General features: G+C 33.2%; 1 protein-coding gene across 1 annotated transcript in view; it reads right to left on the bottom strand.

Annotated features, from left to right (window-relative positions):
* The window catches only part of DMD (dystrophin), a 1,947,932-nt gene that overhangs the window by 1,839,731 nt on the left and 81,777 nt on the right, over window positions 1-26,424 (bottom strand). The gene's annotated exons all lie outside the window — the stretch shown is intronic.

Below are 26,424 nucleotides of genomic sequence, written 5' to 3'. Positions count from 1 at the left end.
TCACAGGACAAGTTTTCTGCTAAGATAAAGAGCACTTTTATAATGGAACGAAGAAATCCTCCTAAAATGCGACAGAACTTTTTCACTCACCAATTACTCTTCCTTCAGTTTATGTGGTGAGAATTAGTAAGATACCATCCTCTTAGACACTGAGTTGATCAGTTATGTAACTTCTTAAAAGAAGTTTTCTGTAGTAAATGAACACAGTCGTAACATGTTCCGCAAGTCTGTAAACTAGTCTTTGCCAAGAGAAGGCTTCTTTATTTTGTTTGTTTTCATTTTTAATGCAACAAGTGAGTCTACTATTGAGAGGAAACACTAGTAACACTTTTTAGAAAGATATTCCTTTTGAAATCATAATCATCTCTGCCAAAATTATTTGTTTGAGTGTTTTTATAGTACCATTTGTTAAAGTGACAGACTCATTTTTCTATGTCAAGCATTCAATTGCTCAGCACGGAAATAAATTATAGATAAAAACAGGAAAAAAAAAAAAAAAACCCTGACAGGTGGAGTCAGACTATGATGTTTACTTTAATAGTAAATTCTGCATTTTATACTTTAGAATAGCATCATAATATTACCATTCCCCCAATAAAATCTATATGAAATAAAACATAAGCCCTGATTTTAATTTTGGGTAATAGTATTTAAATTATGATCATCCAGAATCAATTTTAAATTATCTTCTCCATATGTCACTTCATTTCTTCTCCTTATGTGGTTGTCTAAATATGCATATAAGCAACAATTTTATAAAACATAATAAGAAAAATGTTAGGAGTGACATGGATCCTAGCATGCAATGTTAGCATCAGTGTCCTGTGCAATGGGGTGTGCTATCGCCCACAGTGTAAGTTCCTTTATAGCATGTGATTTCAGTCTCCTATAGACGTAAGCCAAGGTTTAGGCCAAGGCATATGTACAGTTTGTCAGTGATTTGTAAAGTGTGATCCACGAACCAGCAGCATCACATGGGAACTTTTTAGAAATACAAGCACACATTAGATCTGAAAAATAAGAAACTCTCGGTGTAGGACCCAGTACTCTGTGTTTTACAGGTCTCACCCATGGCCAATTTTGAAAAACCCTCAAGGGTATGTTTCTAAAACAAACTGTGGCTCCAAATATACCAAAAACTTGTCTTGGTTAATATCTAAAGTACCAAAAACTCAGATCTGGATGCCTGCAGGTTCATCTTAATTTTCTTTCAGCCTTAGCCAATAATGAGAATTTGTTCGGGCACCTGTAAGAAATTCTAAATTAACGTATAATACTGATATTTCCTTTAAGGGTTTATTATCTAGGTGGGAAGATATGCTTAAGATAACTGGAAAAAGTGAAAGGTACATAAAATAAAAATTAGCCCAAAGACAGGGAACTCTAGTTCAGACCATGTCACTATTTTCCTGTGATCACTTACCTCTCATTTAGTTCCCACAGTAACTACACTGCAAAAGGTTTTAGAAACCTCATTATACAGATGACTGGCCAAGGTACTTGCTCAAGTTCCCATGGTTAATAATTGGCAGAGCAGGATTTTTCAAACATTTAAAAAACCTTTTAATTTGAATAATTATAGATTCAGAAAAAGTTTCAAAGACCACAAAAATCTTCCCTGTGTTTTCCCTTTATAGTCACAATAAACATCCTGTTCCTCCACCAGCCTGGCACCCACAAGTTTGTTTTTCATCACTGCAATCCTATCATTTCAAGAATGTTAGATAAAGGCAATCATTCAGTGTGTGGTCTTCTGAGATTAGCTTTTTTTCAGTTAGCATAACATCCCAAAGATCCATTCAAGTTGTTACCTGCATCAATAGCCTGTTTACTTTCATTGTTGAGTAAATTCCATCTTATGGATGTACTATAGTCTAAATATTCATTTATTGTAGGACATTTTGGTTATTTCCAGTTTTTGGTTACTGCAAAGATAGCTGCCAAATAATCATATATATTTTTTTCATTTATCTGGATTAATGCCCAGAAGTAAAGTTGTTGGGTCATATGGTAAATATGTGCTTAGTTTCTAAAACAAACCGCCTAAATGTTCTCCAGAGGGTCTGTACCATTTTCATATCTGCCAGCGATGTGAGAAATCTAGTTTCTCCACATCCTCCTTGGAATTTGGCATTGTCCAAATACATATACATATACACACATATATACATATATGTACATGTATATATAATATATACTATATACATTAATTTTTCTCTTATATCTTGACAGTGTTAATTTGAATTTTCTGAATGGCTAATAACATTGAACATTTTTTTCTCATCCTTTTTTTTGCCAACTGAATATACTCTTTTGCTGAAATGTCTGTTCAAACCTTTTGCTCATTTTCCAGCTGGATACTTTGTTTTTAGCTGCTGAGTTTTGAGTGTTCTTTATATATTCTGGATAAGAGTCCTTTGTTAGATGTGTGGTTTGCTAGTATATTCTCGCAGTCTGTAGCTTGTCTTTTCATTTTCTTAATAGAGCAGTTTCAAAGCAAAAATTTTAAATTTTTATAAAGTCCCATCTATTGAATTTTTTCTTACATGGTGCTTTTGGTAACAGGGTTATGAACGCTTCACCAAGCCTTAATGAAAATTTTCTATTTTTTTCTATTTTTTGTCATTTGATATTTACATTTAAATCAGATTTTGAATTCACTTGTTCATTTTTGTATACAGTGTGAGGTTTTCTTTTTTTTTTTTTTTCTACTTACAGATTTCCAATTGACCCAACGCCATTTATTGAGAAGACTATCCTTCCATTGAATGACTTTTGCACCTTTGTCAAAAATCAGTTGGACCTATTTTTGTGGATCTATTTCTGGGACTACAACTCTAGCCTATTAATTTATGTGTCTATCCCTCTGCCAGTACCATACTGACTTAATTACTTACTGTAGCTATTTAACATGCCTATGCATTAGGTAGAGTTATTCCTTTCACTGTATTCTTTTTCAAAACTGTTTTAGCATTCTGGGTCCTGTGTCTTACCATATAAATTTTAGAGAAATTTATCTACAAATAGTTCTACAGATCAGCCAACCACACATCTTTCTGGATTCAGAGTGCATCAAATAGATTAATTTGGGGGAGAACTGACATTTTTACCATGTTGAGTCTTCTAATCCATTAACACAGCATATATTTCCAATATGTAGGTTATCTTTATTTTGTCATACTGTACTTTCTAATAGTGCTTTGTATTGTGATCATATTGTTTCTCTCCTATGTCTCATATGCCTATAATGATATTACTATGTGTTATGCATCTGACTGCACAAAGAAAGTGAAAAGAGCAGAGGTTCCTAAACTACCATTTTGAAAAAGAAACAAATTGAAACACAGAACTTTACTTTTTCAAAAAATACAAAGCATATTTCTATTACATTGAAGGCTTACATTAGCAGGCATGTTTTTAAATTATTTTTTTAGCCTACAGTTTTAAGACATATATTGTAAAATTAAGACTGGTCCTTGCTTATATTCTAAAATCGACCAGTGACCTCTATATCATAGAGTGGGTGGACTGTTACTTAGAAAGAAGTGATTATGGTAAACTTAAAAGTGAACAAAGAGTGAATTCTTAAGAAATTTAAAACCTTAACGGCAGCACTTTATGTAAATTGGGAGAAGTCTGAGCCATTTTCCCCACTTGTTTAATTATTTAACATAATTTTAAACACTAATAGAACGTCACAGGATAAATAAGCTGAGAAGAAATAAGAAAACTAAGATTTTTATATAAAGTTCACAAATATATTGATTTGGGAAAAATATTTCTCAGCCATTTCTACTTCCCTTCCACACAATGATCTACTTTGGTTGAAATGCTACACATTCTACGATAGCGTATATTTCTTAGGTGATTAAAAAAACCTCTATTTAAGTAAGTTCAATGAGGAAATGCGCTGGTAATGGGAAGTTTACTGGCACTGAGGCCAGAAAAAATGAGGCATATCAGATTCAGACAATATGATGCTTGTCCATATATACAAGAAAGCTTGCTGGTATTTTGATAGGAATTGCATTAGAACTAGACATTAATTGGGGGTATAACTGACATATTTGCTATGTTCTTTTTCCCAGCCTATGAACACATTATGTATCTCCATTCATTTAGGTCTTTGCTTATTTCAGGTTTTTTTTTTTTTTTTTGAGTTTATAGCATGGAGTCCTGTAATGTTTTGTTAAGTTCATAAGTATTTTCTTTACTGGGGGGGAGGGTCACTGTAAGATATTACATGTAAAATTTTGATTTATAGTAATCCACTGTTATATATAAAAATACAATTAATTTTTGAATATTGATCTTGCATCCTGAGACCTTGCTGAACTCATTATCTCCACGAGCAATCTTGTGGAATCCCTGGGATGTTTTACATAGCCCGTCATAACATCTGCAAATAGGGGCAATTTTAACTCTTCCATCCTGATTTTTATGCTTTTATTTACTTCTCCTGCATTTTTGTGCTAGCTCGAATTTCCAGCACTATGAGGAATAGCAGGGCTGAAAGTAAATACCTTATTTTGATCCTGCTATTACGAAAAAGGTATTAAAATCCTACACCATTATTATGTTAGCTATAGGATTTTTGTAGATGTTCTTTATCAGGTTGAAGTCCTTCTTTTTTCCTAGTTTCCTGAGAGGTTTTTTTTTCATGAATGGGTGTTAAATTTTGCCTAACCTTTTTTTCTGCATAACTGATAAGATCATGTCATTATTCTTTTTTAGCTAGTTAATATGATTTATCACATTTTGTTAAGAATTTCTGTCTCTGTATCTAGGAGGATATTGGTCTGCAGTTTTCTTTTTTTTGTACTGTGTTTGTCTGGTTTTGGAATCAGATTACTTCTTGCCTCACAAAATACGTTTGGAGGTGTTGCCTCTTCTTCTATTTTCTGGACATTGACAGTTCTTTTCTTTAATCACATGAAAGATGTCATGCCATTTCCTTTTGGATTCTATGGCTTCTCATAAGAAATTCTGTCATTTGATTCTTTTTTTCTTTCTTTCTTTCTTTTTTTTTTTTTTTTTTTTTTTTTTTTTTGCCTATAAAGTATCCTTTCTCTTTCACTGCTTTCAAGATTTTTTTTCTTCATCACTAGTTTTCAGAAGTTTGACTATGATGGGTACAGGCACAGATCTCTTTGGGATTATCTCTTTGGATTTGTCAGCTTCTTGAAACTGTACGTTTCTGTCTTTTTCCAAATTTGGTTATTTTTAAGCCATTAATTCTTTATGCACTTATTCAGCAGCACTTTATTTTTTTCTCTCCTTTCAGGATTGTGATGACATGCATCATAGATCTTTTGTTATAATCCCACAAGGTCACTGAAGATCTGTTCTTTTTTTGTCAGTCTATTTTCTTTCTTGTTCAGACTGGGTAATTTCTATTGTTCTATCTTCCTGTTCACAGATTTTGCCCTCTGCCCCCTCTAATCTGCTGCTCAGACCACTATTGAATTTTACTTTGATTACTGTATTTTTCAGTTGTAAAATTTCATTTTGTTCTGTCTTCTATTTCTTGCTGAGACTTTCTAGTTTCTATTTGTTGCAAGCAAGTTTGTAATTGCTTACTGAACCATTTTTTTTAATGACGGCTGTTTTAATATCCTTGGGAGATAACTCTGTCATCTATTGTCATTTCAGCGTGGGTGACTGTTGATGGTCCTTTTACATTCAACCTGAGAGTTTCCTTTTTCTTAGTTTGATGAGTGATTTCAAATGGAAGCCTAGACATTTAGGGTATTATGTTGTCAGACTCAGGATCTTATTTAAACCTTCAGTTGGAGCTAGCCTTTTCTGGCAATGCTTTAGTGGAGGGTGGAAAGGGGACTGCACCTCTGCTACTGCTAGGTGGGGTTGGAAGCCCAGGTTCCCCATTCAACTTATGTTGATACTTGAGATTACTCCTCTCTCTGCATGTGTGCAATTCATACTGCTTTGACATTATTTTAATTCCCATTAAAAACAGTAAATGGATATCTGGAGCCTTGTGGTTCATTCTTAAATATTCAGAAATGTTTGCCACTGGACAAAAAAGGGGCTACAACTTGGGAAACTGAGAGCACATCTCAACTCATATTTCCATTGACAATGAAGTCTATGACACTTGCAAAATGACTAGATTTTAGAACTTTGTACTACATCGTAATGCTTTCTATAGAGCCAAGACAGAAGACATTTACTTGCTAAATATATATGAAATTCAAAACTAATTTATCTGTGTTGTAAAAATAATGGCTGCCTAACTCATATATTGATTCTCAATCATTTTAGGAGGTAAGTGTGTAGGAATTCATGAAGGTGTTTAAAGATTTCTGAATGAAACAAAGTAATTATGAGTAGCAAATAAAACACATTGATGTTAGTCAACTGAGAATCAGTAGCAAGATTTAACGGTTGCATTTCTTATACTGTATTAGTCAAGGTCCTGGTGGGAATCAGGCAGATACAAAAGCATCAGCAGAAAACAGTTTGCTGAAATAAGCACGGACAGAGGGATAGGAAGGTAGAAAGAACAAATAAAAGATGGTGAGTCATCCAGGTAACAGCAAAAGCGAGAAGCCGTTTCCACTTCCAGTTCTGATGAGTCAAGGTGAGGGGATAGTGTTGTCAGAAGAGTAGTAGACACACAATCACCACCAGGACTTCAGTGAGGCACATGGAAAGTGGAAAATAAATAACCTAAACACATTTCCCCGTGCCCTCTGATCACCTTCTGGTGTCAAACAACTTGCTGATAGAGTAGAAGAGGCCTTGGTGATGGATACGAACAGCTAAGTTTCCCAGAGCAAAGAACAGGGCAGAGAACATCATAAAGTAGATGTGGTAGTGGGGTGTGGGGCTACTGATACAAGAATGATCAGCACACAGGCTCAACCCCACCATATCAATCTTGGAAGGATTTTCAGTACTAATATGATACCCTAGTGGAAAATATGATAAGGGATGAACAAAGCCTTTGCAAACCAGCTCTTGCCTTCATTTTTCAACCCCACATTACCTCTCTCTGAATTCCACTGAAGTAATCTCATGTACTTTTCTACCATTGTACCTCAAATTATTTCAAAAATCCATCATATATGTTCTCCATGCATGGTGTTTTGCTCCTTTGCTACATGTATAATAAATAAACTGGATATATGTTTAATGAAAATTTTACATTTTAATCTACTTTTAAATTAATGAACTCAAATAAGTTCGATGGTACTTGTCTGGGAGAGGTACCTAATAGATGGGCCAGATTTTAAAGACAGCACCACATGTACTGCCTACCATAAAAGAGTGTCATATATGTTAAATAAAGCAGTGTATTTAAAAAGTTGCTCTTAATTGCATACATTAGAAAAGAGGGAAAGTCTCAAATCAATAACCTAAGCTCTCATGCCAAGAATCTAGAAAATGAAGAGCAACATAAACCTAAAACAAGCAGAAAGAAAGAATTAATAAAGAGCAGAAATCAATGAAATTGAAAACAGAAAAATAGACAAAATCAATGAAACAAAGAGCCCATTCTTCAAAAAGATCAATAAAAGTGACAAAGTGGTACCAAGAATGACCAAAAACAAAAACAAAAAATAAAAAACTGAGGACACACAAATTACTAATGTAAGAATAAAACAGGACGTCTCATTACAGACTTGGCAGATACAAAAAAAGATAATGACGGAATACTATAGACAATTATTCACCCAAATATTGGACAATTTAGATGAAATGGGCCAATTCTCATAAAGCACAAGCTACCACAAATTGCCAAATATGAAGTAGATAACATGAATAGCCTTATAACTAATAAAGAAATGGAGCTCATAATTTTAAAACTTCTGAAAAAATGACTCTACATGCTCAGATGGTTTCAATGGAAAATTTCACCAAACTTTTAAAGAAGGATTAACACCAATTCTACATAATCTCTTCCAGAAAATGGAAGAAAAATCAATGATTTTGGATAGATTTAATGACTCCAGCAATAGCCTGCTAGCAAATCAGAAAAAGACAGTACCAAAAACCAAACAAAAATAACAAAACTGCAGATCAATATCCCTTATGAATATGGAAGCAAAACTCCTTAACAAAACATCAGCACATAAAATTCGGCAAATATATAAAAACATCATGTAGTGTTTGTTCCAGGATGTAAAGCTGATTTGATATTAGATAATCATTATTGTAATCCACCCTGTTAACATGTTAAAGAAGAAAAATCATACAATCTTATCAATGGATGCACTACAATCATTTGACTAACTTCAATACCTATCCTTGAAATAAACTCTCCGAAAAACAGGAATACAGGGGAACTTCCTCAACTTAATGAACAGCTACATAAACCCTACAGCTAAGTTTGTACATAGTGAAAGTATTGAATATTTTTTTTCCCTAATACTGTGAACCAAACAAGAATGTAAACTCTTGCAACTCTTATCGAACATAGTGCTGCAAGTTCTAGCTAGTGCAATGAGGCGAGGTAAGGAAATAAATCCATACAAATAGGAAAGGAGACATGAAACTGTCACATATACAAATGGGATAAAAAAACAAATTCCAAGCAATCTACAAAAAATTTCCTAGAACTAATTAATAAGTTCAGTAAGGAGTTAGGATACAAGATAAAAAAGCAAAAAGCAGTTGTATTTATACAGACTAGCAATGAACACATGGACAATGAAATTAAAGTATATACCACTCTTTACCATCTCATAAAAAAACAAAGTAACTGTTAATCTATCAAAACTGTACTGGACTTAAATGCTGAAAACAACAAAATGTAGAAAGAAATAAAACATCTAAATAAATGGGGAAACACTGTGCACATGGATTGGGAGACTCAGCATAGTAATGTCAATTTTACTCAAGCTTATGTATAGATTTAACATAATTCAAATAAAAATTCTAGCAAAATGTTTTTGTTGGTATGGACAACTTTACATGGAAAGGCAGTGGAACTAGAATAACTAAAATAATGTTGAAAAAGAAGACTAAAGTAGGAAGAACAAGTTTATCAGATTTTAAGACAATATATAGCTATAATAATCAAGATAGTGAGGTACTGGTGGTGGGACAGATGCACAGGTCAATGGAACAGAATAAAGAACAACACAAATATGGCCAACTGGTTTAGACAAAGATCCAAAAACACGTCAGTGAAGCAAAGACAGTCCTTTCAACAAGTGGTGCTACAATGCTTAAGTCTCACACCTTATACAAAATGAACTAATAATAGATGATAATTTTAGATGTAAGATATAAAACTATTATTATTTTAGGAAAAACATATAAGGAAAAATCTTCAGGATCTAGGGTTAGCCAGAGTTTTTAGCTTTTACACTAAATACACAGTCCATAAAAGGTTGAATTGACAGATTAGACATCAACAAAAATTTTAAACTTTGTTCCTAAGGAGATAAAAGACACGCTAAGGAAAAAAAATATCTGCAAACCACATATCCAACCAAGGACTACTATCTAGAATACATAAAGAACTCATAAAACTCAAAAGTAAAGACCACCACCACCCAAAAAATTCCAACATTTTTATTAGAAAATGGTACAGCTACTCTGGAAAACAGTGTGGCAGCTTTGTAATAACCCTAAACATGCAAATGTCATACAACCCAGACATTTTACTCCAGGGCATTAATTCCAGAGAAATGAAAATGCTCATTCACACAAAAACTTGCACATGAGCATTCAAGGGTAAAACACATTGGCGAAGAGATGGCAGCAATGTTATGTTTACAACTGTGCACTTGCTCCTCTTTATTTCAAAGGCTATCACGACTGGGTTAATAATAACATTTGAAAGTTACAATCCTCTCATTCAAGAGGACTATAAAACTGCAAATAAGAATTTCAGGTATCTTTCAACTAAATATTTAGAAATTGGAAAAGCAGGTTCTAAATGATATTCTGTCATTACTTAATATTCAAAAGGCATTTCGTAAATGTATTTATTGAAAGCCTAGACCAACTTATTACTGTGCAAGAAAGAATGATGGAAATAATGTAAATCTATGTGGATAATGTTTAAATTGAAGCTAAAGCAAACCTATAGTCTCAAATCAAAATCCTTTCTGAATTGCTTTCTTAAAAAACGTTTTAAAAAATTCCCATTACTATGCTTTCTCCACTCTTATATCACCATTTTTGTCCATTTGTCCATAGCAAGGCAAACCTGATGAAGTTTTTCTGAAAGTTGAGTAGGTCATCCTAAGAAACAAGTGATGAGAGTGATCTTCATCCAAAGATGTGGGGCCTAAAATTTGAGGACCTTCTTGTTTTGTGTATTTTTCAAGCATGTGGCTTCCTGAAAGCTTTTAGTAGAGTCTTTGTAGAGTTTTATGAAATGGAGGGGGCCTGACACTTAGGCTTCATTCATTTCCTGACAAATCTGGAGAGAAGGTTAGAGAGGACTTGTATATCAGATGAAGCTATACACGCTAGTCCTCTAATAAGCTTTGAAAGAGAGAGAGGGAGAGAGGGAAATAGGAGGGGAGAGAGAGACAAAGGGAGATAAAGATTGGTCATTAATTGAGAGGTATTCCATTATTAAGGTCTTACTAAAGAACACTTCAAAAAGAAATGAAAAAAAAATACCCCTCACAGGTAATGACCATTTACAGTTTGCTTCAAAATTTTTCCAGAGCCTCATAAGAATACACTTACTCACTGAAGCCTGAAAGTGGGAGCCTTTACAGAAACCAGAAAAAGTATTTTATTTGATTTTCAATAAGGTTTCAGAAGTGGACTGAATTTAGAGAAGGATTTAAAAAAAATGGTTTACATAGGTATAACACGCCAAAGTCCAGTGAATTTTTTTAGTGTCTAAAAATTCTGGAGTCTGATTACTTGAAAATAGTGAATAGCTCTTCTTATATTAAACATTGCTTAAATATTCCTATCATATGTTGGATCCGACTGATACCTCGTAAAACTAAAGCACTAATGTATCCTTACTCATTTTTAGTGGATTAAAATTTTTATTGTGAAGTTTCAGGGTTAGCTTTACTCTTGAGCTTTATTTGGGATACTGAAGAGTCTGTTGGATACTGAACCCAGGTTTAACATATGTGGGCAGGTGTATACATGTATGTGCACATATGCCTTTTTCATTATTATTTATCTTTGTCTTCAAAGCCATATGTTTCTTCTCATGCTAGTAAATGAAGTACTTTGTACGATTTCAGAATTCTGAGGTAATACTTTGGAAATTAGAGACGAGAATAAGACTAAAGATAGGTATGAACACCTATTTTTAAAATAAAAAAAGGGGATGTGGTGAAGGGCCACCTCAATAAATTCTCACTATGAAAGCAGGGAAGTATGATAATACAGTTGGCTCTTGAAAGGGAAGTTTGGATAAAAATATTAAATCTGTGGATTGAGACAAGGTGAGAAGCAGCAGTCAAATCTATTAGAAAAGATTAACTGCCTTAGGCTCTAGCCTTATAGCTCCCCCCCCCTCTTTTTTCCCTATTTTCCTTCAGTTATTGGGAAAAGATTAAAATGAAATAAGTTATGGTTTAAATCAAGTGAAACTGAATTTGAGCTAGTTAGGGGACGGTTCTGGTGGCGACTGAAGTAGGAAATTGGGGCATTTTCTCTGCTCCCCAATACAATCCATTTTTCCCACAGGTAGTGTAGGTATCTTATAACACAGTAGTCCCCATTCTTCCTTCTAGAACTTGTAGCATTTTGTCATTCATTTATCTTATCCATAAGCTCTAATTACCCAATACATTACTGCTATTATTATTTTGAACAAATAGATAACTAGCAGATTATTAGGAATAGGAAAAACAAAAGATTTGATTTTGCTTTCATTTCTTCCCTCTCTAATACTCTTCTTTTCTTCACGTAGATCCAACTTTCTGTCCTACAATATTTTCTTTCTTTTGGAAGTACTTCTTTCAACATTTCTTGCAAGGCAGACCTAATGGCAGCAAATTCCCTTAGTATGTGTTTGTGTGATAAAGTATTTATTCCTCTTTCACTTTCAAAGGATAATTTTACTGATATAGAATTCTAGGTTGGTGGAAATTTTTTTTTGTCAACAATTTAAATATTTCACTCCACTCTCTTCTTGCTGGCATGGCCCAACCCATTTTTTGCCCTTCTTTGTTCTGCTCTGTGCCTGCGAGGCTGATTCCTATAAATTATGTCTTCTCAGCTCCTCTGCTGACTGTTCTCCTGGTTTCAGACAGTGGAAGGCACAGAAATCAGACAGTGGGCAGGGAGAGAGGGTCTGGGGCATTTCTTTCCTATACCTTTCTACCTTATTTGGGCCTTATTTCTCACAAAGGCATGGTATATCCCTAATCCTCTCCTCCACTGCCCTATCTCTTACTGAATTTAGAAAACGCTACGTCCTGCATTTGATTGCTTAGACTTGGGAAGGGGGCATATAACAACTTCCTACTGCTGGTAGTCCGGAAGTCCCCCAAAGCCCTTTTTGTGTCCTTTAAGCCTGCCTACACCTCTCAAAGTAATTTCTTTATTGTGTTTTATTGAACCATCTGTGTCAGATTCTATTTGTTGCCAGGGTCATGGCTGATACAGGGACATCAGAAAAATCAATAGCTTCTTCCTTTGGAGTAATAAAGCATAAGATGAAAATAAATGGGACTCATACTTACTTTAATACAGTATGTTTCTGTGTATATAAACAATCTCAATCTTATGGTTTGAGTATAAGTCACTGGTTAGAACTTGAGATTCAGGTTTAGCATCTCCATACTGAATTGCATATGGAGTTTTCACTCCAGAAGTAGGGGTTGAAGCAATGGAATGTCTTGTCATTTAGAACAGGAATCATATAATGATTCACTTGCTTATAAGGTACTCTACTTGGGGATAAAAGGCCTAAAATTGTGCATCTGAGTGTGTCTGTAGAAATAAGTCACCCTGCGCATATACACACCCCATTCTACAAGAACACAGTAAACAGAAGACCTTATTCTACTGTTGCAAAATATGCATGAAGTATTGAGTTGCATGATTCCAAACTTTTTTTTTTCTGGTCTCTGTGCCCCCAAGCTAGCCCATAAGCTCATTTTCCCACTGTACTTAAACTAAAGAGATGCTTTAAAAAACAAAACTTGAGAAGTATACGTGTTTATAGAAGGTAAAACATTTCAACAGATATGAACCACTGTTGGGGGGGAGGCAGAAATGATCTGTAATTTTTTTCTCATCTCAATAATGTTTGGAACTTTATATAAATATCTTAGCTATCAAGCCTGCTTTTTCCCAGCTTATTACCTGTGAATCTTTATTAATCTGACTGCTTCAAATTATGCTAAATAACTGAATACATAGGGAAAAAGACACAGACCCTTGCCAATTTTATGTAAAATAATGTCTTTAGAGTTTTCAATTACTTAAGAATTCTTTCCTTGTTCATTTTTAAATTGAGCACATTGGGCACTTTCTAATTAATTGGTCCTCTGTTTTATGATACAGGGATTACTGGTTAATATTGGAATATAAGCAAGGACCAGTCTTCATTTTACAACATGTATCATTACACTGTAGGCTAAATAAGAGTAATTAAAAAACATGCTGATGCATGACTTTAACATAATAAAAAAGATGTTTTGCACTCATGAAAAATTATAGGTCTCTATCAATCTGTACATAAACAATTATAACCTTATCATTTAAAATTATTTCAACATCATACACATATGGTGTATATCTAGCTATAGTCATCCAAATTTTTTTGAAAGTGTCTCCCTTTTAAAACTGTAATTTTGGAGCCTATCTTTTTGCAATCATGTACATAATTGACAATAAAACCATTATAAGTGTATTAGAAATATGAAAACACAATCTAATCCTAATGTGAAGCACTGTTAAAAGGCACAGTATGATGAAACAAATCAAAAAAAGATCTTGTAAATGGAGAGATACACTGTGTTAATGAATTGGAAGACTCAGCATGGGAAAGGTGTCGATTATCTCCAAACTGACATATAGGTTTAATGCAATTCTTATGAAAATACTAGCAAGGTCTTTTGTAGACACAGACAGGCTTATTTTTAAAATTATATAGAAAGGCATAGCCGTATAATAGCTAAAACCATCCTGACAAAGAAGAATAAATTGAGATGAATCATACCGCCCAAAACTAAGACTTACTATACAACCACAGTAATCAAGACAGTGTAGAAATAGTGGAGGGACAGAATTATAGATCAATGCAACAGAACAGTGAACTCAGAAATACAACTACACAAATATGCCCAAGTGATCTTTGAAAGAGTTGTAAAAGCGATTCAGTGGAGGAATGACAGTGTTTTCAAGAAATTGTTCCAATACAAGTGAACACCTGCTATAGTGAAAAAATAAATAAATTTTGTGACTTAAGCACAGATTTTTTTTTTATACTTGACACAGAAAGCACACCTCATAAATAGAAAAATGAATAAGACGGACTTCATCAAACATTTAAAAGTTGTACTATGTAAGGGAACCTGTTAAGAAGATGCAATACAAGACACAGACTGGGAGAAAATATTTACATATCACTAATACAGACAAGGACTAGTATCTAGAATATAAAAATTCTTCAAAAAAGTCAAAACTAAAAAAAAATCAATTAGAAAATAGCAAAAGACATAAAATATATTTTACTGAAGAATACACATGGATGACAAATAAATACATTAAAAAGATATTTATTATCACTAGCCATTAGGGAAATGCAAATTAAAACCACGGTGAAATAAAACTAAACATCAGACTGGCTAAAATAAAAACAGTGACAACGCCAAATGCTAGCAAGGATGTGGAGAAATTAGATCACTGATATATTGCTGCTGAGAAGGTAAAATTCTCCATCCACTCTGGGAAACAGTTTGGCAGTTAAAAAAAAAAAAAGCAAACAACAGCAACAACAAAACAAAATATGAAACCACCATACCAACCAAAAATTATGTTCCTGGCATTTATTCCAGAGAAACGAAAACCTATGTTCACACAAAAGCCTACACATAATTGTTCATAACAGCGTTATTGGTAATAGCTCCAACCTGCAAAAAGCCCAAAATGTCTCTCAATTAGGGATGGTTTAATAAACTGTGGGAAATCCCTAACAATAAATGAATCAGCAATATACATTTGCAATAAAAAGTAAACTATTTGCTACATGCAACAACTTAGATGCATCTCAAGGGATTTATGCTGAGTGAAAAAGCCACTTCCCAAATATTAAATTCTGTGTTATTCCATTTGTATACTATTTTTGAAATAACAAAATTAGAGACATTAAACACAGATTAATTGTTGTCATGGGACAGGGATGAAACACAGTGGTAGGAGGGAAGTGGGGTTTACAGAAATCCACCAGGAGGGATCCTGTGGTCATGTGAGTCATCTAAATTTTAACTGTAGTGATGAATGCACTACCCTATACATGTTAAAAAAGCACTGAATGAAACATACACACACACATACATATAGACAAAGGGAAACAAGTACAAGGAAAAATTGGGAAATCTGAATAAAATGGGTTCATTGTATCAATGTCAATATCCTGGTTGTGATATGATGCTACAGTATGCAAAGTATTACCAGCTGGGTAAATGTCATATAGGTATCTCTCTGTATTTTTTTCTAATTCTACAATTAGCTCAAAATTACGTTTAATTAAAAAAAATTTGCTCAAGTTACTCAAGTTTGTGTCATAGCTGGGACTCAAATGCAGGTGAGAGGCTTATACCCTTGTTTCTTGCCATGACTCTATACTGGCCCTTGGAGGTCCTGGGCCACAAGAAGGCAGACTAGAATTGGACTGCAGGCACAATTTAGCCACCAAATGGATTTGCCAACTTCTAAGCTATCATCAGATTTTAAGGGCAACATTGGTTTAGAGATAGCTTTTGGGAAGGAACATAAAATCTATGCTCTTGTTAAACTGTATGAGAATGCAATGGTTAGGATCATGCCGCCCACCTCTGCCACCTAATAGGTGTGTATGTGTGTGTGTGTGTGTGAACATGTGATACGTTGGAGCAGTAAATTTTCTAATTCTCAACTGTTAAATGGGGGACAAGAACCATTCCTAGCTCACAGAGGGTGCTCAAGGACACAAAGCTAATAAAAGGTAGATTCAAACCCAGGCAGCCTGGTGCAAGAGCCTGTACCCTGAGAATATGATCTTGTCCTCCCAGATTCCCACATCTCCCATGGTCCCCATTCACTAGTAAGGCCAGTCTAGTTTGGTTAATACTAAGGAGGAGAAACATTTTTCAAAGTTGCGGAAAACTTGCCCATTTGGTCCTGTCAACTTATGTTATTACACAAAACAAGGGCCAGTGTTCCCTTTCTCTACCTATTTCAGACTATGCCCTGGGGGGCACTCCAGAGGCATAACAACTGGGCCCTTTACTGGGCCACCTATCACAGGGATGACAACTATATTGCCACCAAAAAGCTGGCAAACGTTTCTGGATTTTGGAGGTCTGATCAAACTTCAGGACAGGATAATCTCCTGCAGTCTCTAACAATGGATGCTGAGTAATAATTTACCCTTTTTCTGTCCTTCGAAAAGCTCCCGGGATGGTAAGGACGGGAAGGGTTTTTATCCTTCCAGTTACACTGGTGATATTACTCAATGGGTTCTATCGATTAAATATGTATATTTCATACACTCATTCCCCATCGATCTGTGATAGATACACATTTGATACAAGAAGCAGAGATGACGTGTCTTTCAACCTGTTCATGTATCAGGTGAACAAAATACCAAAACACTTCAAAGTGAGGCTATGTGAGGTTAGCACCACTACCAAAGAATTGAGGGAAACAGGTGTACATTATGAAATGACTTATAATTTCAGAGTAGTCTAATGTAACAATTTCAAAATTCTATAAAATGCTCAGTTGGTTTTCTTCCTTTTGCTACACAAAAACCTTTGAGAAACAGGATCTTCCTATCACTAAGCAATCACAACCAAATACAGGAATAAGCCAAATACTTCATTGACATGGGGATTTTGGTACTTTGTTTTGGATGTCAAGTGGGCATGGATATTTAAAAAAAGATGACCACCTCACTGTTCTCATTTTAAAATATTTTGTGATATATGCTATGGTTTGTACAAAAGTGTAAATATGTGTTGCCTTATCTTGATATATTTTATATTTTTGTCATTAAAATGATTTAATTTCTCTATTTAAAAATTCAGTAATAAAGCATAAATCAGCATGTGAATCACACACACACACACACACACACACACACACACACAAAAGCCAACTTATAATTAGCCCACAGAATTTTTTTTTTAACTAAACATAATAGTTACCAAAAGGGATTCAAAGTTCTTGAATTGATTTCAAATTAATCTGCTAGCCAGTTCCAAATGAATTTCCATTCCTATAACATGAAAATTGTCCGGTGACAAAACTTTCAGCAGGAATAAATTCATTCCTTCTTGAGTCTATCATTTGCAAAGCACTACGGTGTGTCACTTAGAAATGGATCTAAATTAGAATTTTCCCCAAAACCTATAACCAGGCATATGAAACACAGAATTTAAAAGAGCACTGATGTTCAAATCCATCAAACTATACATTAAATACGTTCAGCATTTTGTATATCAATTATATACCTCAATAAAGCTGTTAACAAAATAAAAGCATCAATGAACTCATCTTGAGGTATATACTCTCTTGAACCCATGTATTTTTACACCTTCGAAGACCACCCTCTCTTGCTTTGTTCTAGCTCACATATATGCTCTGGCACTGAAGAAGCTCTAGATTAGAAAAGTGTCTATAAATACACACACATACACAGAAAGCAAGGAATCTGGTACTTCAAATTGCATGGTGATTGTTGCACATTTTAGATGCTTCTTGTGGTTTACTAAAGCATCATCCCAGCACTATGTATGATATTGCAAATCACTGATTAAAAAAACAATATTCGGTGAGTTAAGAAATTGGCCCAAAGTCAGAAATGAGATTTTTGAATCCTGTTATGTTAAACTCTAAACCTTATGCTTTGTACTATCATAATCTTTATGAGAGTTATCAGATAACGGTTAAAAAATCTGCTGAGTTAAGGACTGGATAACAATTATCAAGGTAACTAAATGCTATCTAGGTTTAGGTGAAGGCTTCCATCAGTGCTGCGAAGGCTATGTCTAAATACACCCTTGCTACTCACTGACTTGTTAAAAATGCTGAATCTCAGGCACACTCCAAAGCTACTGAAACAGAATCTGAAATTTAACAGGAACCTCAGGTAATTTGAATTCACATTTAAGTTTGAGAAGCACATATATATATATATATATACAACTGCTATTCTCCAGTTGTATCAAGACAAAGAAATAACTAAGAACCAATCTGAACATTTCATAAGAAAAAAAAGTGTGAAAATCTTTTCACGCATTCTTTTATTACTTTAAAAGAGATTTTATTATGATCTGTTAACTCTATTAGCCCTGATCAGATGCATGCCTGGGTGTAAGTAAAAAAAGGAGATTCCAGAGTGAAATAAAATTATTTTTCTTAAATTCTTGATTTTTAAAAATTGCCATTCCTTGGCTAACCACTGGCATGGATAGTTAATTTTTTGATTACATAAGGTAAATCACATTAATAAGTGAGAAAGTCAGTAAAATCAAAATTTTGCTGTTTCTTGTATATGATCATCATAAAATCTGAAATAAGTACTCACATATAGATATCAATTTGCTTAGAACTACATAAGCATGGAGTTAGGTTAGTTTGGTCAAACATAGATAAAGTAAATAATGGCTAAATAGAAAAATAAATATTTTTTTAAGACTCTGAGTTCAGCTCAAGCTATTTATTTTCTGAGTTTACAAGGTGGTCATTTAGAATAAAATGATATTTTAGCGTTGGGTTGTTTTTTTCCCTGAAACGGTCAACTGCAGAATAAATTGTTTGCCTGGATCAGTAGTTTTGTAACTGAGGAGGCAATATCTCAGAATTTCCTTCCTCCAAAGACTAATAAAGAAGAAATTAGTATCCATCCTGTTTACATGAACATAGTTCCCTGAGCATTACTGAGTTTACCCACTGCTGTAGAAATCAAAAGAAATGAACGGATATATTACATTTGAGAATATTTTAATGTGACCTGATACAATAAAAAAAACCCTTCATTTTTATAATGTGCCACACAATGAAAGTACATTGGCAAGCTGTATTGTCTTGAAGCCATGCAAAAAATGCTTTCAAAACAAATGTTCAGTATGTTCTTATGAGTTAAATAACTTCCAAATGTATCACAATAAATGAGGGTAAACACAACTTTTGGTCTATTCTTCCTGCCATCTTATGCTAAAAAGTATATTATTTGTATATTTTGTTTTCAAATATGTGACATTTTCCCCGTTCATGACTTTAATTCACGAAAAATCATGTGTCATAAGTAAAACTACACTTTTATTACAGTGTAAGTTACTTTTCCTGGGATGTGGTTGTAAAATATACATCTTTTGTTCCTTCATCCTATTATTTTAAAATAATACTAGCTTATTAAACATCTTACTGATACTTAAGCTAAATGTACATGGCTATTTTTCAGGGCTTTATAAAGTAAGAAAGAACCAAGACAATAACTTAAAATCAATTCTTGGGAAATAGCAGGCAATGAATTAAAAAGTGGATGAAAATACTTCCTCTGAATATTTAAAAACTGTTAAATTAATAAAACTGCATATGTTGTATTTATCTTATTTGTTGATAATCATTTACTAAAACTATATTTTTTTCATTATTCACTGAACAAAAAATAAAAGGAAAATGTAGCAGGTAAATCAGATCTATTCTACACCATCTTATATTAGTTTTCTCTCTTTGTTCTTATTTCTGATGTGATGAATGTTTTACAATGAGGTCCAAGTATAGCCATAATACTGTAGAGCTGTGGGGCCAGAACAGCCAAGACTCTTCACAGAATTGCGTGCAAGGGTAGAATTTCAGTTTAAATGAGTACAGAAGCTACTTTGTATCACAGAAGTAATAATTTTCTAAATTTTAATAAATTTTGGGTGATTCCAAATTTTCTAGAAAAATACTTAACACCTAACATATTTTCCAATCCATGAAGGATATAAAAGTTGAGAATGTTTGAAAATATGCTCTGTGTTGACACTGGGAAGATCAAAACTCAAAGCTAAATGTATTTTTTTTTGTAAAGAAAAAAGAAACAATTCAGAAAGATGACAAGTCCAGTTTCTGCAACTAGAAACAATGCAACATTGATTTGTCCTTGTTCTAAATCCATCTGGGAATTCATAACTGGTAGAACAGTAAAATGTCAGAGTGTCACGGCTTTTAAGTTTGCTAAGGCATGTGGCTTACATAAACTATATGGAATACTATTCACTTTTGTATAATACTCCATACAGTAGATAAACTATTCATAATATACATTGGTATGTATGCATGTGTATAGGTAGATGACACACACAAATATATAAATATACATATAAATATGTGTTTATTTTTATTCAATGTAAGTTTTGGAAAACTGAAAATAATGCTTTATAAACTATTCATTTACATATGGACATTTCCCTCCAAATATCAAGTGCATTAAAATATTGGGAAAAAAGGAAACTTTTCATACCAATAACATTTCAGATAGAAATACAATCACAAAAATCTCCATTACATACTCTAAATTACATTTACTCTTTATATGTGCACAGAAAAGTGGTTGTGAAGAAAAAAATAACTTAAATATAGTTTAAAATGGTGCAGAAAAATTTCTTTCCTTAAAATATATAAAACCGTACTAGACAAGAGATGCATAGATAATCTTAAGAATAAAAGTCATATATTATGCACAAGGCTAAATCATTTCAAAGACATATTTGGCTGATTAGTATAGATCAAGATGTACATAAATGTTTGGAATCAAAGCACTTATTTTTTCATTCAATTGGCTGAATTTATGCTTTGTAATTTTATATTACTATATTTGGTCGTGTGTCCTCTTGAATGTATTTGTACAGATAGCAAAAATAAAAATAAACCAACAAATAAATATAGATTAAATCAAAATATAAGATTAGAAAACTCACAGAAACTTAGAAACTGGTCTAATTTAATACACAGTATTACAAACCCTATTTATCTCTATGTCTACGTCTAACAATTCACAAGTCAAATTAAAAATAACCCTTATACGTGCTCATCCAGATTCCTTATTAATAGAACTCCAGTTTTGTTCATGTATCAAGGAGCACTGTGCTCAGGGGATGTCCCCATCACAAAGAACAAATCATGATTATCCCAAGCCAAATTATGTTGTTTCTGTTTCTTTTTTGTCAGTGATTGCCAAAATGGAGTCATCTTGCCATGCCTAAAACAATGATAGGCAAACAACCTCTGGACTCTTTGGTATACAAGATGACACACCTCTATTTCAAAAGTACATTTAATTGGTGTCCGGGTCTATGGCATTAAACACAAAAGATATATGACAAATCTAGGTTTTCTTTTTTACAAAGCTACATTAGTGGATAACTTTGATATTATCAAAGCATTCTTCTCCCCAGAGATTCTGAGAATATGTGGCATTGATGGTGTAGGTGGTTTGTGGACCACATTTTGAGAAAATAATGTCTTAAAGGAATTCCAGAGAGAAATAAATAAAATGAGTAAAATTTGGTTAGTTTAACTTGTGAAAAAGAAGCAAATGTTAATGTGTGAACTAGGAACTTTCTAGTTAGGGATGCCCAGAGAACTCAGAATAGTTTGAAGTTACTGATGACTAAAATAAGTCCAACTAACAGAGAGCACCTTAATGTTTAAACTACTGAAGTGTTACTAAAATTTTAGTTTGTAATTCCTGAGGTTGCCTGGAAAAAGATTTTAACTGTGGTTATATAAATAGAAATCAATATCTTGAAGTTGATCCTCTATAAAGAATTTTCTAGCATTCAGGAGGCATAGCAGAGGGATACAATTTATGTGAGGAAATAAATAGAAGAGAAAAACCATAGTTAGCCATTTTGAGACGACTTACATCAAGGTGACTACCAGAGAAAGAGGTTGAAAATTTTCTTCTCAATACTATTTCTCTTTTTCTTTTTATCGTATCTGCCCATCTCACTTGCCTACTTTATACTTTACATCAAATTGCCTTCTCTTGGCCACCACATTTTAGATACACCCCTCTCTTCACTAACAGTTATTTATCTGTTTAGTCTCTGCCCTCCACAGTTCTTTTCTTTGCTTCTCAAACTTGCAAAGGTGAGGTGACTAATCTCATTAGTGACAAGATTTTTAAATCTCATTTGAAAGCTAATGTTCTACTACTTTCCTTTTGAAACCTTGGTTTCATTGCTGTATATATCTATCAAAAAAATAAAGAAAAAAAGAAAAAAAAAGAAAACACACACACACACACACACACAAAATAAAACGAGTAACATTCCTGTTAGTATTAGAAAGAACAGGTCCTTCTCGACAATTCATGAGGAACTGGGGCTACACAGGAGGTAAAGGTTTACCCTGATGGATCAGAAAGAGACATTTAATGGTATATAGGGCCTCATGATGATATTCAAAAATTTACCATGACAATTAAGTTACTTCACAAAATTATGTAACTTGTGATTGGCTAATTTTATGTGTCAGGTTGACTGTTAAGAAATGTCCAGATAGCAGGAAAAACATTATTTCTGGGTGTGTGTGTAAGGGTGTGTATTGAAGAGATTAGTGTGTGAATCAGTAGATTAAGGAAAGAAGATCACCCTCACCGTTGTAGGTGGGGGAGCATGATCCAACCCCTAGAAGGCCCCAACAGGACAAAAAAGTGGAGACAGAGCCATTTCTCTCTTCTTGAGTTGGAATGTCTATCTTCTCCTGCCTTAGACATAGGAGCTCTTGCTTCTCAAGGCCTTTCAACTCCATGACTTATATTGGGGCCCCCCACTAGTTCTCAAGCCTTCAGCCCTGGTCTGGGAGTTACATCATCAGCTCCCCTGGTTTTCAGGCCTTTGGACTATAACTGAATTATTATCACTAGCTTTCCTGGTTCTCCAGCTCTCAGACTCTGGGACTTCTTGGCCTCCATAAGCACATAAGCCAATTTTTATAATAAATCTCCTCCTGTATATATATACTTATATATATCCTTTTGATTTTATTTCTCTGGAGAACTCTGATACACAACTTCTGAAATTTTTATTAAAACAACACACATATACACAAACATTTTAAAAGATCATCATATGAAAAAGGCACTATATTTGCTTAGCTTAATGTTATTTAGGTATTTCATCATAAGGAAAATAACCCAATTGGTCATTTATATTCATACATAAAAACTGTGGAAGACCCATGCGTGTTTCTATTTGCATAAGAATGATGCTAAATTTCCTCCTGATTCATTTTAACCAATAATAGGTTCTCTTATGGTTTAGTTGGATATTTCTACATTCTAAGTTAGTTTAAAATGATGACATGACAAAATGAATATCAAACAAAGACTTAAAATATTGAATATTATGAGCACATACTGCAAAGAACAACTTCACTGGAAGTTTTATATGGGCCAAGGCTAATAGAAGTTTATCTGTGAGTTTACAGAGACATACTAGGTCTTGATAACAATTACTTAATAAGGAAGAGACGAACCACTTCTACTGATTAACAAGAACTAGAAAATAATGAAAAGACAAGCTTTACAGAAAGTGAAGTGGAAGAATTCATCCATTAATGCTCAAAATAGAGTCAATCGTTTCACAGTTGAACAAACAAATTGTCAATGAATGATTTTTAAACCACTGAGGACTATGGAGGTGTTAAAAGTTAAACTGAAAAAAAACAACAACTATGTTTAGTTACTTCTGATCCATAAAACAGAACAAATGTGCTTGGCAAAAGAGAATCTGGAAGGATTTTATATGAACTTCCCTGTTTAAGTGCCAGAATTCCAGTGGAAACTTGACATTTTACAACAGATGTCAACAGCCACAAAGTAAAAATATCAGCTTTGCCAGTGGTCCTCTAGTCAGGGAAACCAATAAATCCATAAAGTACTAAAGACATTTCTCAAACTCTATTCAGATCATCATTCTTACCTATTAATTTTGTTAATTTAATTGTAATTTTGTCACAATCAGAAAATCCGACCATTAATTAGCAATGGCTCTGGATTAATATTTTAAGATAGTTTCCAAATTAAACTCTTAATACATTTAATAACATTTGTCCATTAATGAGAAACTGTCCATTAGATTAAAAAAACAGTTTTTATTCCTTCCTTTATGAGTAAAAGTTAGTTTTTAAATAGTAAACAGAAAATTTCATCAAAAATCAAATGTTTAAAAAATTTTTTTATCTAAGTATTTGAGTATATATTCCCAGTAATCTTGACAAATCTAAATCTAAATTTCAGCAGCTCTGCTAATGCTTCTTTATGTATACATTGTCTTTATTTTCTTTCACATGGGTTTGTCTGGAACTCACACTTTTTTTTTTACTGCATTTCTTTACTTTTTGGTACAACTTAGATGATTTTAAAATGAATTTGAAATATTTGCTCTTAAACTTAATAATAAAAAATCTCAGGCTACCAAAAAAAAAAGATGCAACATATCAAATCAAGAAAATCGCATTAACAAGTTCTAAAGTTCAACAGTATCCTAAAATTTGGTGGGCTGGGGTATATTAGATACATGCCAAGAAAGCTATCAAATTTTTCTGTGTGTCTTAGGCAAGAGCATTTTAGTTTCCCCTTTAATCTTTTCCCCTATATTTCCATTGTCTGTTCAAAACTTGCATGAACATACAATTCTTGGGGAGATGATAGAAATAATTTGAAAGCAGTTGTAATATGAAACAGTTTTAAGGTTCATTGTTTTATGTAATGCTTCAAATATTTAGATTGGCTGCTTTGATAAATAGATAGCATAATACTGGTTATTAATATGTGGTTATAAAAAAATCCAAAATTTGTACAATATTGGGGAACAAATTCAGTTTTAGATCTAGTTTTTTATTTCATTCAAAATTTAAAAAATTAAAAAAATAGAATGTCTACTGATACATTTATAATTTTTAGATGACAAGAAATTTTTTAAGAACCTAAAAGCTATTTGAATGATTATTTAAGAAGTAGATTGATTTATAAAATAGGACATTATAATTTTTTTCAATCATACCATTTAGTTATCTTTCTACATATTTATGCATTATTTTATGCTGTGGAGAGGTTGTTAATTTTGAAAGCCCCTCACATATTCAAGCCTAAACAACACAGACTGCACTGTAAGTGATTATCTTTGGCACTAAATTTGAAGAAACCTCTTGGCATGGCATTTCTGATCATGAGCAGACATTTAGCAACTATCAAGAAAACTTAATCTTATAACACTGGGCAAATGTCACTGGTTAAGCATTAAAATCAAACCTAAATAAATACCCAGGGTGAAATCCAAATAAACACCACTACCATATTGAACAAAATCAGTAGAGAAATAATTATTACATAATTTTATTACATGAACATATCTGAACAAATAGGGAAATAACGTTTTATTCTAGAACAGCTATGATAAAAGAGATTGACCTTCATAGTTTCTATGGGAAGTACTCCATAAATATCTGTTGATAACAATCAAATGGTTTAATATTAGTCAAGTGTGATGATATAAATCAGATTTATATAATTACCTTCTTAAAACTGTTAACTGTAACAAACACCACTTGATTATCTTCAAAACAAAAATGGAAAGAATATGATAGGGAGACTTATGAAGCAGTTTTGACACTCTATTAACTTCAAAGCTTTAGGCAGATTACTTAACCTCTCTGGCTCTTCAGTTTTCTCATCTGTAAACAGAACTGGATGATCTCGCAAATGAATTTCAACTCTAAACTTACCTTTTTCTATGGCCTACCCTGAAGAATTCTTCCTTTAATCAATTAATTTCACCATTGTCCTTGATTTTACATAATGCTACACTAAAAAAATGACAAAATACTACATCACCTATTAGTGATTTTTATTATCTGAGCCATTGAAAAAATGGTTGGATTTATCCCACAAGCTAGTCCATTCGTATACATCTGCCTTCCTATAAGGAGACAGGCCATCACAGATTAATTCTTTTCTATCCTGTACTTCTCATTTCTTTAGGACTTGTATATGAGGTTTAAAATTATCCTATGTCTGCCTGTGTTAATCAGATACTAGCTAAAGACTAATTTTTTGGTGATTATATGTAACAAGGAAGAAAAATTTCACAACTTAAGTAGGATTCTAGTTTTTCCTTTTACTACTGACAGTTTAATCACATGTCTGAGTGAGAGTTTAGATTTCACAGACACTTTGGTTTATTGATAGTCTCACAAACTCAGTTATGTTTCATAATATTTATATCCATAATCAAAGTCTTTTTACTCATTTATATA

Source organism: Camelus dromedarius, chromosome X, assembly GCF_036321535.1.
Source record: "Camelus dromedarius isolate mCamDro1 chromosome X, mCamDro1.pat, whole genome shotgun sequence".
In the NCBI taxonomy this organism is placed as follows: Eukaryota; Metazoa; Chordata; class Mammalia; order Artiodactyla; family Camelidae; genus Camelus; species Camelus dromedarius.
Note: the sequence above shows the minus strand (reverse complement) of the source record. Positions and strands in the feature narration are given on the sequence as shown.